The sequence below is a fragment of the Bison bison genome, unplaced genomic scaffold (genome assembly GCF_000754665.1).
Source record: "Bison bison bison isolate TAMUID 2011002044 unplaced genomic scaffold, Bison_UMD1.0 scf7180017864134, whole genome shotgun sequence".
NCBI lineage: Eukaryota > Metazoa > Chordata > Mammalia > Artiodactyla > Bovidae > Bison > Bison bison.
The window spans coordinates 7,797,598-7,798,381 of record NW_011494706.1 but is presented as its reverse complement, the minus strand read 5'-3'; the positions used below and the strand labels follow the sequence as shown (position 1 = coordinate 7,798,381).

The following is a 784-nucleotide window of genomic DNA, read 5'->3' as shown; positions in this document are numbered from 1 at the left end:
CCAGTCCTTAAATTTCAAGTTTTAATTCTGAAATTTAGGATTCACTGATAGTAGCTACTAACAATGCACCTATTGCCATTTCCTAAATATTTGTTTTACTTCTAACAGAGCACAAAGATCTCAAAACTCTGTTTTTATAACCCTGTTTACATCCTGAGAAAGAACTCGTCACCGGAATCACATCATAACACATAGATACCTATTCAATGACCTACTTGGGCTCTCCCATTTGGCTGCCATTTCACTCCTGCCTCTCTCTGTGTTTAACCTTTTGCCTCCTCCAGAGCAGTTAGCTGAAGCCATAGGATGAGGAATGGGGGTTCTTAGAAGCCGGGGAGATCAAAAGGGTCCACCCTGCATGAACAGCATCTCTCCCTTCCTGGGCAGTCTCTGCTACTGCTGGGGAAGGGCGATGGGGGGAGATTTTTCTATTAATTCCTAGCTGACATCTTCAGAGCAGGAATTTAAAAGTTTCACAACAAGAAGAAATGCAGAAATTAATGGTTACAGGTGATGTATACTGCCTTCTGTGTTAAGGAGAGAGGCAAAGCCTAAAGATTCTAAGCCCAAGTGGACCAGCACCCAGACTGTGTATGAGGAAATCTGTTCGACAAATGTTAGCTGCCTACCCTCCTCTTTCTTCTGACTGCAGACTTGCTTTCTTTTTTTGGAAATGATGGACATTTTCTCTCCTACAGATCCAGACAAAATAACATTGACCCTCAAGAACTGAGAAATCCCCACCGTCATCTCCTTGAGCCCATTCCAACACTTTGCAACTCCA

General features: G+C 43.0%; 1 pseudogene; it reads right to left on the bottom strand.

Moving 5' to 3' along the window:
- Positions 1 to 289: 289 nt before the first annotated feature.
- The window catches only part of LOC104988482, a 14,644-nt pseudogene continuing 14,149 nt past the window's right edge, over positions 290 to 784 (bottom strand).